The sequence below is a fragment of the Lacerta agilis genome, chromosome 8 (assembly GCF_009819535.1).
Source record: "Lacerta agilis isolate rLacAgi1 chromosome 8, rLacAgi1.pri, whole genome shotgun sequence".
In the NCBI taxonomy this organism is placed as follows: domain Eukaryota; kingdom Metazoa; phylum Chordata; class Lepidosauria; order Squamata; family Lacertidae; genus Lacerta; species Lacerta agilis.
Window position 1 is genome coordinate 49,554,401 of NC_046319.1, and position 12,715 is coordinate 49,567,115.

The 12,715-nt window shown below is 44.4% G+C and overlaps 1 protein-coding gene across 1 annotated transcript in view; it reads right to left on the reverse strand.

The window, feature by feature from the left end:
* The window catches only part of HYDIN (HYDIN axonemal central pair apparatus protein), a 136,685-nt gene extending 136,002 nt beyond the window's left edge, over window positions 1–683 (reverse strand). The window contains exon 1 of the mRNA XM_033158672.1: window positions 625–683. The gene's annotated coding sequence lies outside the window, so the exon portion shown is untranslated. The remainder of the gene's footprint in view (window positions 1–624) is intronic.
* Window positions 684–12,715: the final 12,032 nt, after the last annotated feature.

Genomic DNA, 12,715 nt, shown 5'->3' on the forward strand with positions numbered 1-12,715 from the left:
TATAGGTATTCTTAATAAATAATAGCTTATACTTATAGCCTTGTGCTTTCGAATCTAGAATAACTCCCTAGAACAACCTGTCTGGATTCAAAAGTGCGCTAGCACCTTAGTGAGCAATTGGTTTCTCATAGGAACATAGGAAGCTGCCTTATACCGAGTCAAACCGTTGGGTCTATCTAGCTCTGCCATCTCTACTTACTGGCAGCCATGGCTCTGCAGGGTTTCAGGCAGGGGCCATTCCTAGCCCTACCTGCAGGTGCTGTGGGGACGTGGGATCTACTGCATGCAAAGCACACGCTCTTGTGATGCCACCCCATCTTCCCGACGCAGCTGCCTCCTCCATTGCTACTTCCTAGAGCCCAGTAGGCCACCCCTCACTGTGGCCCTTCCCTCTAACACTGAGGCTCCCCCTCCCCCGCGCTCCATGCATATGTTCAAAGGCTGGGTCTAATCCGCCATCTCCCCACACTACGAGTTCCTTGAGTGCAAGTGCCAGGTACCAGTCCAAGCAAGGAGATGAGCACGGAGGTCTCCAAGGACATTGAGCAGGTGCCCCAGGGCCCAGCAGCCCAATCTCAGCCATTCCAGACCAAGAGAGCAGACAAAGGCTGGCTGAGCACTTACTTGCCTGGTCCTCCTGCTGCTGCTGCTGCTGCCGCTGCCTCCAGAGCAGCTCCACAACTTCTAGGCCTTCTTTCTCCCTCCCAGCCTGTGGCTGTTACTCTGGTTCCCATAGCAACAGGGCCTTCCCTCTGGCAGGGCGCATACACAGAACTTTGGCTGCAGGCCTTCCAGCACCATGGCAACTGCTGGCTGGCAGGCAAGCCTAGCCATTAGCCCCAGGGAGTGAGAGGAGGAAGACTAGAAGCGCCTTAAAGCAACACTGGACTGGCTGGGGTTCTTTTTCTTTTTGAACTGTTATTTGTTCTTCTTGCTCAGACCAGGACACCAGTATTGATTAGGGAAGTTGGGCCACAGCAAGCCTGCAAAGATGCTGTGATTTCCCTGCTCTCCGCACCAATCCAGGAAAGTGTACTAGAGGGTGACCTCGGCAGTTTTGACAGTGGCTACAAGAAAAGAATAAAAAATATAATAATAATAAATACATTGTACTGGTGAGAATGCAAACTAATTTGTCCTCCCACAACCCACCTAAATGCTGCCCCTGGTGTACTGCAGCACCAGCAGGTATCTATATAAGCGAAAGACATTTCTGACAAAGGTGATGAGGAGTCCAATATGCCAGAAATACAAGTTTTTGCTGGATTAGGGGCAGCCTGTGAGCAAAACCTTCTGGAAGCCAACACAGTTTGCCATTGTCTCAAGTGTATTGTCCAGTCAAACTCTCTGTTCTAGTCCTCTCTAGAGGCTTTCACATCAAATTTCCCATTACCCTAAAGGTAGATTGTGGGTTTTGGATAGTGTATTGAGGCTATCAGATCCTCTAATAAGGCTGTCAGATCCTTTCAGAGACACTTGGAGCCTGTGGGCCATAAAGTGAAACAAAGAGGTACGCAATTGAACTTACTGTCATTTTGCTGCAGGGAGGAGGTTGAACTGATCTTCTCTATATTGCAGTATTCATGAATTCACAGGCCTGTGCAGAGCTTGTCTGAGGCCTGAGAAGATCCATAACAGAGAAGATCCATTTTGGGGTACCAATTTTTGATCCTGCACAGGGCACCATATTATGAAAGATTACCAAAGTCCACCCCTGCCAAATGACTCGGGTTAATCTCCAACGCAATGGGGAGGAGGGGCTACACATATGCAGCCCAACAACATCATAGTACCCTCCACAATAGGAGGGTCCCTGAGAAGGTGTTCTCAGTTTTCACACAAGGCAATGGGGGCTTCAGACGGTGTTGTTAAAATGTAATATGGCTTATAACCATTCTACTGAAAGGTGCTTTCAAAACACCAAATAATCTACCAACAATATAAAGACGACAATGTCTGTACACTGACAAAAAATACATCTGCAGAAGGCAATGAATGCACTTTATGGCTATGTGTGAGAGAGAGACAGAGAAAGAGAGAGAGCACATGCATGCCTAGACAATCTTGGCAGAAGGAACAAATAACTTCTCAACACTACCACACTTCATTTGTGGTTTTGGTTCAGTAGCAGACAAGCAAGTTGACCTCTTCCTTATCTGACTAGAGTAGCATTAGCAGCATACTATTAATTCCATGGTAAAAAATCTCACACTTGGCACCATTTAAAAAATGGTGTTTGAATGAAAAAGAAAAGAGATTAAGGTGAGAAGATTTTAGTCTAGCAGCATCAAGGATAACATTTTCAACTTTTGGGAAAATGTAGAAGCCAACAATGTTTTCTATGTCTCAGGAGAGAGAAAGAGAGGGATGGGGACTTGGGTGTGACTCATCTAGCTCAGTATAGTCTACACTGACTGGCAGCAGCTCGCTAGGCTTTCAGACAGGGGTGTCCGTCAGCCCTACATGGAGATACCAGGGATTGAACCTGGGACTTTTTGCATGCAAAAGATGCTCTACTCTTGCAGTGTTCATTGACTGCACTATTATGATTAGTAGTAGTAGTAGTAGTAACAACAACAACAACAACAGTCATAAAGGAGGATAAAATGGCATTGAGCCCCGCTTTTGAGTGCCAGGAGTGGTTATTCTAACCCAGGTCCTTGTGGCTTAACTTGAATATTTCACCAGGCTTAAGGTTCTTGCTCCAGTGTATTGGCTTTCCGTTCCTTCCTATTTGCAAATTTTGTTAAGGTGATGGTTTACAAACACGGTTTCAGGTTCTCCAGTCTGGAGCATTTCTGTGTGGCACAAGGGATATGCAATCTGCTCCCAGGAAATGATATTACATGGTAGGTCACTGACAGAGTTCACGGTAAGCATTTTAGAGTTACAAGAGCAAGAATATTGTCTTTGTGCATCCTGTTTAGTCAGGTCAAGCTTCTTGGATCACAATATGAACTGTGGGCTAAATGCAGGGTGCCATTCCCCCTGCATGTCAGGCTGCTGGTCTTGATGTCACTGGTCAGCTCTAGAAGTAATGTGGCCAAGGTCAAAATGTCTCCTAGGTCAACTGCTCCTACCGAGATCAATGTATGGAAAAGCTTTTGGGTGTTGCAGTAGTAATTATACCAGCTTCACTTATGCTGAACAGGTTATATGTGAAAGCATTATCTGATGAATGTTTCAGGATATACTGTCTATCACAGCTAGCCACATATAACTTGGGCCTTGTCTGTATCATTTGTACATTGTGCATTTGACCTGCCATCCTGTTTTGCACTGAACTTTTTGGGAAATTGGTGCAAATATGGCACAACACATAACAATGGTTACAGCTGCTCTTTGGACTACCTCTTGAGCCCATGGTTGTTGTGGCCAACCCTGTCACTGAAAGAATGTACATGTTCACAGCTTTGAGATTACACCATGCAACAAAATGAAAGCACAAAATATATAATAAAACTAAAAGTTGGATGGCAGAGTGTAGTCAGAGTCAACTCCCACCTACCATGACAGAAACCATTCTGGAGCTGTCAAGCAACCTTTTAGAGCAAAACTGTGTTTGCCCCAGGCTGTCTAAAATAATCTCTTTGTTTCATGTAACCAAACCTTACCAAATAGTGACCCAAATCCACATGCTTTTCTCAACGAGTGAATGTCTTTGCTAATAAAAGATGAGCAAAAATGTGTTGTTAAGTGCTTTCCCACTTATCTGAGCAGTGAGAATTCCAGGGCAGCACTAAAGGCTTTCATTTCCTTTGGATAGGAGGACATAGGAGACTTAAGAGATGGTATACAATGCTATTTCTACTCAGAGTAGACCAGCTGAAGTTAATAGACACCAGTAACTTAGGTTCCTTAATTTCAACAGGGCTGCTCTGAATAGACTTAAACAATCCCATGTCTTTGTAATATTTATTTTGTGGAGAAATATATGCAGTGGAGCATAGCGAAGTAAAACAAGTACTACAGCAGACAGCACTATGGCTAATCCTGCTTCAGGTTTCCAATGCAACAGTGTGGACTCCTATAGACTTCTCCCATTGCCCAGTTACATAAGCACAGTCAGAGCAGGTCCACAATAACTCATGCACACTGGCTGCACTTTAAGCATGTTTTAATAAAATGTTCCCTAACTCATTTTGGATTATAAGAGGAAATGTGTTTTGGGGAAAATTAACAAAGACCAGTTTACTGTAGTTTCAGGATAGCAAATGGACAGTGGTCTTTCATTTTTTTATTCATTTAAAAAAAATCTTTTTGTAAAATGCTTTGGGTTGCTCAGTCCCAGCTCCTGCCAACCTAGCAGTTTGAAAGCACATCAAAGTGCAAGTAGATAAATAGGTACCACTCCAGCGGGAAGGTAAACGGTGTTTCCGTGCGCTGCTCAGGTTCGCCAGAAGCAGCTTAGTCATGCTGGCCACATGATCCAGAAGCTGTACGCTGGCTCCCTTTACCAGTAAAGCGAGATGAGCGCCGCAGCCTCAGAATCGTCCGCGACTGGACCTAACGGTCAGGGGTCCCTTTACCTTTACCTTAAGAAAGACTTTACTATCAAGTGTATAAATTTCTTTTCATTGATGGTACCTAACACCAAGAAAATTAGCGCTAATACGCCCAGGAACCTCACCAAAATGCTGGAGAGGGTGCACCTCCACATGTGGTGGGAGTGCCCCAAAATCCAATTATTCTGGACAATAACCATATGAGAAATATGTAAAATAACCAAGCAAGTATCAAGTGTATAAATTTTAGGGAATAAAAAATAAATTAATAACAATAAAATTAATATGTATGAAGCAGTGTCCCAACTAGATAAACAGTTATTAAGACGTTGTTGTTGTTGTTGTTGTTGTTGTTGTTGTTGTTGTTATACAGCTACATAATCTAAATCATTTTAGTTCCAGGTATGTGATATTGGCTCTGCTTTCACTCATGGGTGTATCCTGACACCCTTCTTGAGCCATCTCTCTAACTGGCAAGCACCAATGGGAACTTGCTCTCCCAGCTCTAGACAAATGAGGGCTAATCAGGGGACTGAGGAGCAGGTGGAACTTTCTGCCTCCATGATTCAATGGAGCAGCTCCTTCTGGAGCTTGTTATCCTGGTGTTTTCACTGTAAAACAGACCAGTGAACCGAAGAGACCACTTTGAGAGCCAGTGCAGTACAATGGTTAGAGTGTCCAACTAGGACCTGGGAGAACAGGGTTCAAATCCCCACTCAACCATGAATGCCTGTGAGTGACCTTGGGCCAGTCACTATCTCTCAGCCTAACCTACTTCACAGGGTTGTTGTGAGGATAAAATGGAGGAGGAGAGAAGTGTGCACCCCACCTCAAGCTCCTTGGAGAAAAGATGGAATATAAATGTAATACTATAATGATGATGGTAATAATGTTAAAAGGCCTCACTTCTTCCTTTAGATCATCACTGCCCTGTCAGAAAGGCACTGAACTGGAAAGAGTGAAATATTTATATCCATGCAGCCATATCATTCCCTTAATAATTAATATAGACATTCAGCTGCTTGCAAAGGCCTCCCTCCTTTCCCCCTCTTCCCAGCTATCATTTGAAGCTCTCAGAGCAAAGAATGCACCTGTCTATCTTTCTGGCTTCAGGCAATACTGTATCTGAGAGCCAAAACAGAGGAGAGGCAAAATGCAGGGATGGGTTTCATGTGGTTCTTTCCCCCACTTTAACAATAGTGTCTTGCAGGAGGAGGGAGTGAGGTGGAGCCAGACTCTAGCTAATGGCAAGTGGTTTAATACTTTCCTCCTGTGCATCTGTCCCACCAAAAATCAACACCCCTCCATCCCTGCTATCAGCCTGAGAAGAGATGCTTGCACTGTCATCTGTAGGAGGGAGTTTCTGAGTCCCTTTCCCTCAGGACCCTTTCCTCTACCCCAGCTCTAGGAAAAAAGATAAACAAAGAGGAAAGTTTTATGTTCTCAAAACCCATAACTTTCTTCTTCTCTTTTGGCAGAACCTTGTGAACTAGCATTAGAACACAAACATGTAGCTGAGCCATACTATTTTAGCACACTGGGGAAAGTTTTAGTGACAGCTCTATTCTGAGATGGGCCGTATGGCCTAATCATGAAATCTGCTCCATCTCTGATACTGAGAGGTTAGTTCCACCTCCCTGATGACTCTGAGCATACATTTCAAAAGGTCTGCCCAGCTGAAACCAGTTGATCCACTGTTTTGAAGGGCTCAGCTGGAAGATATTTATTCAGAGATCGTATAGTATGGTAAATAGCTGTCCATTCAAGGTTAACTTTAGGCGTAAGAATCCCAGACACTAGGTGGCTCCACTAAGCTACATCAGACCTAGTCCCTCCTGTATTCCCCACCCCCCAACAAACAACTCCATCGAAGTGTGCCACACAGAGACACTTAGTGCTACCTGTACAGCCTGAGTGGCTATTCAGTGTTCACCCCAGGAGACGGAGAGCTCTTTCTTTCCACTTCTGAGCACTCCAGAACCATTCAGTGTTCCTTTAATCTTTAATTAACCATTTATGTCTGACAAACATTTTCTTTTGGAACCTGCCTTCTTTTCCCTCTGGTATCCATGGCAATGCACTTTCCCTCCAGACTAGAGCAGTTGTCAGAGCAGGTGATGAAAAAGAAAGAAGGAAGATCTTGCTTAGGGTCTGGAATTTTTGTATATGGCAGGAAATGTCAGAAAGTGGATTTTTCAAACAGTCCAAACAATATTTGGCACTGCAGGAAAACAACAGCTCTATGGAAACCTCACTCTCTTGACCTGAAATGGGACCATCTTCTAGGTGGGGTTTTAAAAAGAGACAACAGTTCTGTAAAGCACATAAGCTGGACATTAGCCATACAACAGCAGGATCCAAAACTTGCGAATGAGGTGGTGTGGGTGGGGCACTGTTGCTCTCCCAGATTCCCAACACAAAGGGCCACTTACAGGTGGGTAGCCGTGCTGGTCTGCCATAGTCGAAACAAAATAGAAAATTCTTTCCAGTAGCACCTTAGAGACCAACTGAGTTTGTTCTTGGTATGAGCTTTCGTGTGCATGCACACTTCTTCTTCAAACTCAGTTGGTCTCTAAGGTGCTACTGGAAAGAATTTTCTATTTTGTTTCGACAAAGGGCCACTGGCACTTACCGAAAGGGGGAGGGAAGGGGAGAGGTGCAGAGAGTATGATGCAGTGTGGCGCAAGATGGTGGGAGCGTCGGATTGGCTCCACCACCACATGCAGCACTGTGCCATACTCCCTGCATCTCACTCGCTCCCATCTGCCTCTTGCTAAGTGCTAGCGACCTCTTGTGTTGGGAAGCCAAGAGAGCAACAGTGCCTCATTTGTGCCACCTAACAGGCTGCTACTGCATATACCATCTGCTGATGGGACTTCATTCTCTCCCTCTACTAGGTAAAGCTATCCAGTGTAGCTTCTATTGCCTTTTTCGCCCCTTTGCACCCCACCTAAAATTCACCCCAGCTTTGTTAATAAAGAGGACCATCTGGTTTCTCTTTATGCCTATCTGCCACCTACAAAGAGAACCTGTGTTTCCCCCTAAGGATGGAGGCAGAGCCGAGTAACAGTTACAAAGTACCACTAACATCCAGCTTTTGCTGTAAGAAAGGTAGCCCCTGAACTGACCTGGTAGCCACAGCAAGGACAGAATGCATCAGCAGGAACATGGCTGCGGGGCTGAAAGGGGACAGCATCTCACACCTGTGCTGAGAGAGCTGCATTGGTGCTGCTCATCTGTGCTCTGGTGATGCATGGACTGATTATGTATTCTGGATTGTTTCATTAACATAATATTCCTGTTGATTTTATGTTGTTTCTACACAACAGTATTTAATGTAGGCAGTATAGATAATTTCCCCTTCATGGATCACTGCCTTGTCGTGGCGAAGGGGCTTGAATTACTCAGGCAAGCTATGGACAGGTCAAGATGGACAGGTCATAGCGGAGAGTTTGGACCAAACGTGATCCACCTGGAGAAGGAACTGGCAAGCCGCTCCAGTATCCCTGCCAAGAAAACTCCATGGACAAAGACAACAGGCATATAAAAGATATGACGCTGGAAGATGAGCCCCTCAGGTCAGAAGGCGTCCAACTTGCTACTGGGGAAGAGCGGAGGACAAGTACAAGTAGATCCAGAGCTGATGAAGCGGCTGGGCCAAAGCCGAAAGGACGCTCAGTTGCGGATATGCCTGGAAGCGAAAGGAAAGTCCAATGCTGTAAAGAAAAGTATTGCATAGGAACCTGGAATGTAAGAACCATGAACCTTGGTAAGCTGGATGTGGTAAAAAATGAGATGGCAAGAATAAACATTGACATCCTAGGCATCAGTGAACTAAAATGGACAGGAATGGGCGAATTCAGTTCGGATGACTATCATATCTACTACTGTGGGCAGGAATCCCGTAAAAGAAATGGAGTGGCCCTCATAGTCAACAAAAGAGTGGCGAAAGCTGTACTGGGATGCAACTTCAAAAATGATAGAATGATCTCGATACGAATCCAAGGCAGTCCTTTTAACATCACAGTAATCCAAGTTTATGCACCAACTACCAGTGCTGAAGAAACCAAAATTGATCAATTCTATGAAGACTTACAACACCTTATAGAAATGACACCAAAGAAGGATGTTCTTCTCATTATAGGGGATTGGAATGCTAAAGTAGGAAGTCAAGAGATAAAAGGAACAACTGGCAAGTTTGGCCTTGGAGATCAAAATGAAGCAGGGCAAAGGCTAATAGAGTTCTGTCAAGAGAACAAGCTGGTCATCACAAACACTCTTTTCCAACAACACAAGAGACGACTCTACACATGGACATCACCAGATGGGCAACATCGAAATCAGATTGATTATATTCTCTGCAGCCAAAGATGGAGAAGCTCTATACACTCAGCAAAAACAAGACCTGGAGCTGACTGTGGCTCAGATCATCAGCTTCTTATAGCAAAATTCCAGCTTAAACTGAAGAAAGTAGGAAAAACCACTGGGCCAGTAAGATTCAATCTAAATCAAATTCCTTATGAATACACAGTTGAAGTGAAGAACAGGTTCAAGGATTTAGATTTGGTGGATAGAGTACCTGAAGAACTGTGGATGGAGGCTCGTAACATTATACAGGAGACAGCAACGAAAACCATCCCAATGAAAAAGAAATGCAAGAAAGCAAAGTGGCTGACCAATGAGGCCTTACAAATAGCGGGGGAGAGAAGACAAGCAAAATGCGAAGGAGATCGTGAAAGATACAGGAAATTGAATGCAGATTTCCAAAGAATAGCAAGGAGAGACAAGAGGGCCTTTCTAAACGAGCAATGCAAAGAAATAGAGGAAAACAACAGAATGGGAAAAACCAGAGATTTATTCAAGAAAATTGGAGATATGAAAGGAACATTTCGTACAAAGATTACCACAATTAAGGACAAAAGTGGAAAGGACCTAACAGAAGCAGAAGACATCAAGAAGAGGTGGCAAGAATACACAGAGGAATTATACCAGAAAGATATGGAGGTCTCATACACCCCAGGAAATGTGGTTGCTGACCTTGAGCCAGACATCCTGGAGAGTGAAGTCAAATGGGCCTTAGAAAGCCTTGCTAACAACAAGGCCAGTGGAAGTGATGATATTCCAGCTGAACTATTTAAAATTTTAAAAGAGGATGCTGTTAAGGTGCTGCACTCAATATGCCAGCAAGTTTGGAAAACTCAGCAGTGGCCAGAGGATTGGAGAAGATCCGTCTACATCCCAATCCCAAAGAAGGGCAGTGCCAAAGAATGCTCCAACTACCGCACAATTGCACTGATTTCACACGCTAGCAAGGTTATGCTTAAAATTCTACAAGGCAGGCTTAAGCAGTATGTGGACCGAGAACTCCCAGAAGTGCAAGCTGGATTTCGAAGGGGCAGAGGAACCAGAGACCAAATTGCAAACATGCGCTGGATTATGGAGAAAGCCAGAGAGTTCCAGAAAAACATCTACTTCTGCTTCATTGATTATGCAAAAGCATTTGACTGTGTCGACCACAGCAAACTATGGCAAGTTCTTAAAGAAATGGGAGTGCCGGATCACCTCATTTGCCTCCTGAGAAATCTCTATGTGGGACAAGAAGCTACAGTTAGAACTGGATATGGAGCAACTGATTGGTTCAAAATTGGGAAAGGAGTACGACAAGGCTGTATATTGTCTCCCTGCTTATTTAACTTATATGCAGAATACATCATGCGAAAGGCTGGACTGGATGAATCCCCAACCGGAATTAAGATTGCCGGAAAAAATATCAACAACCTCAGATATGCTGATGATACTACCTTGATGGCAGAAAGTGAGGAAGAATTGAAGAACCTTTTAATGAGGGTGAAAGAAGAGAGCGCAAAATATGGTCTGAAGCTCAACATAAAAAAAACTAAGATCATGGCCACTGGTCCCATCACCTCCTGGCAAATAGAAGGGGAAGAAATGGAGGCAGTGAGAGATTTCACTTTCTTGGGTTCCATGATCACTGCAGATGGTGACAGCAGTCACGAAATCAGAAGACGCCTGCTTCTTGGGAGAAAAGCAATGACAAACCTAGACAGCATCTTAAAAAGCAAAGACATCACCTTGCCGACAAAAGTCCGTATAGTTAAAGCTATGGTTTTCCCAGTAGTAATGTACGGAAGTGAGAGCTGGACCATAAAGAAGGCTGATCGCCGTAGAATTGATGCTTTTGAATTATGGTGCTGGAGGAGACTCTTGAGAGTCCCGTGGACTGCAAGAAGATCAAACCTATCCATTCTCAAAGAAATCAGCCCTGAGTACTCACTAGAAGGACAGATCCTGAAGTTGAGGCTCCAGTATTTTGGCCACCTCATGAGAAGAGAAGAATCCCTAGAAAAGACCCTGATGTTGGGAAAGATGGAGGGCACAAGGAGAAGGGGACGACAGAGGATGAGATGGTTGGACAGTGTTCTTGAAGCTACTAACATGAGTTTGGCCAAACTGCGAGAGGCAGTGAAGGATAGGCGTGCCTGGCGTGCTCTGGTCCATGGGGTCACGAAGAGTCGGACACGACTGAACGACTGAACAACAACAACAACATAGATAATTTTGCTTATTATTATTATCATCATCATCATCATCATCAAATACAGGGTGATTGCAATTGACATGAGGGTTGTGCTCCTATTGGTTGTGCATAAAGGCAAAATTGTGCAAAATCAGAATGGCCTTCCCCAAACCACCCCCTCTGTTCTCTTGAGATCTTGCAAGGTCAAGGCTGTCCAAGATCTCATGGGAGCCTCTCAGAATGAACCCTGGGACATTATTGACCGTAGATCATTCTTTATGCTTTTTAGTCTAGAAAATGATATTTCGCCAGTACAGTTTGTAACCATTAAACTCAGGAACAATCTGAAAATTGTTTCCACATTTGCAAAAGCTGTTTGAATTTTCTCCTGGGATGTTATTTGATACATATCTTGGTGGTTGCAATTTTCTTTTTCATCATGAGCTAGTTCGACATACAGGTGGAAGTGCAAAGTTCACTGACTAGACTAAGGTCAAAACAAAATAATAATAATAATAATAATAATAATAATAATAATAATAAAAAATCCTTCCAGTAGCACCTTAGAGACCAACTAAGTTTGTTGTTGGTATGAACTTTCGTGTGCATGCACACTTCTTCAGATACTGAAGAAGTGTGCATGCACACGAAAGCTCATACCAACAACAAACTTAGTTGGTCTCTAAGGTGCTACTGGAAGGATTTGTTTTATTTTTTATTTTGTTTTGACTATGGCAGACCAACACGGCTACCTACCTGTAACGAGACTAAGGTCATAATCCTTTGGATACTCTTGCATCAATAGTCTCAATGTCATTGTGAATCTGTTCCTTGGTTGCTTGCAGGTTCACCCAAAATGAAAAATAACTAGCCATACACTCCTATACTCCCTTTCTCTTCTGACTAGGTTGGCTTCAAGAGCATGCCTGACAGGGATAAATGAATTTACCCTAAACTTGCCTCTCAGAGAATGTTCATCTGAGGCTTCAGGTGCTGTCCCATCATGTGTGGTTTGTGTGTGTACTCTCTGTCTTCTTTTAACAGTTTTGTACTCTGCATCTGGTAGAGTAAATTTTGCTTACTGTTCAATTTCATCAAAATTGGCACCCATGACATAATGTAGGGATGGGATGGGGAAATTAGAAGGCACCGGAAGAGTTCTCCATTGCTTTGCTGTGCCCTCTCTCTCTCTCCCTCTCCCTCTCTCTCCCTCCCGGAGAAGGCTGCTTGCACATGCCAGTTTTTGCCTTGGTGCATAAATGCAAAGCTTATGGCCAGAGTTGCCCCATGACCCTTCCTCTAGCTCTGTTTCCAGAGATTTAGGTGCATCCTACTGCACTAATGGGACACCTTCGGCAAGAGGATGGTGTGATCTCTGCATCCTCCAGTGACCTCTGAGTTAGCGGAAGCAGGACTCATCTCTGTGAAAAATGAGCCAGCTGGCAGGGCTGGTGGGGTCAAGTGATGCTTAGTGTGCGTGAGAAAGAGAGGAGGCAGTGCAATTAGAGGGAGGGAGGGAGGGAGGGAGGGAGGGAGGGAGGGAGGGAGGGAGGGGGAGCAGGGACCTTTCCTGCAATGTGCCATTGTCACAAGGACTGTCTGTCTGTCTGACTGACTGGCCAGCAGAAAATGGATGACCCCAGAGCAGAGGGAGCCCAGGGGGAAAAGCCAA